The 455-nt window shown below is 41.1% G+C and overlaps 1 long non-coding RNA gene across 1 annotated transcript; it reads left to right on the top strand.

The window, feature by feature from the left end:
* The first annotated feature begins 14 nt into the window (after positions 1–14).
* On the top strand, positions 15–380 carry LOC121938828. The gene is made up of 2 exons (XR_006105369.1): positions 15–190; positions 274–380. It is a non-coding gene; the product is annotated as an uncharacterized LOC121938828 (long non-coding RNA).
* Positions 381–455: the final 75 nt, after the last annotated feature.

Below are 455 nucleotides of genomic sequence, written 5' to 3'. Positions count from 1 at the left end.
GAGACACGCCATTATATAGAAAACGTCTAAAATGTCAGAAAACTTGGAATCAACACATCAAATAAAAAAACACTTGGGTAGTAAAACGTGTTTCTTCCAGAGTTGTCCGGCGTCTGTTGAACCGCCTTCTGGAGCAATTCAGCCGTGTCACATCAGAGAGGCTATTCGAAGATACAACTACAGACATACGGTACGTACACACGAACAGCCTCGGTACAAGAACCTTAAAAAAGACAGCCAGCAGTATTTTTACAGTCCCCGTCTCTCTTTCAGAGTGCTTACTGGAGGAGTGGGATGGCGTTCCTCACCTGCTGAAGATATGAATACCTGTGCCGTTACCTTTTTGTTCCAGTTATGTAATAAAGACTTTTCTTTAAGCATTTGTTTGTTCTGTGTTTATAGCAAGAAACAGAGGACTCACTGAAGCTTTGGACGTTTTGAAAAGAAAGTTTATT

The sequence above is a fragment of the Plectropomus leopardus genome, unplaced genomic scaffold (assembly GCF_008729295.1).
Source record: "Plectropomus leopardus isolate mb unplaced genomic scaffold, YSFRI_Pleo_2.0 unplaced_scaffold34955, whole genome shotgun sequence".
In the NCBI taxonomy this organism is placed as follows: Eukaryota; Metazoa; Chordata; class Actinopteri; order Perciformes; family Serranidae; genus Plectropomus; species Plectropomus leopardus.
This window is presented reverse-complemented; position numbering and strand designations above follow the sequence as displayed.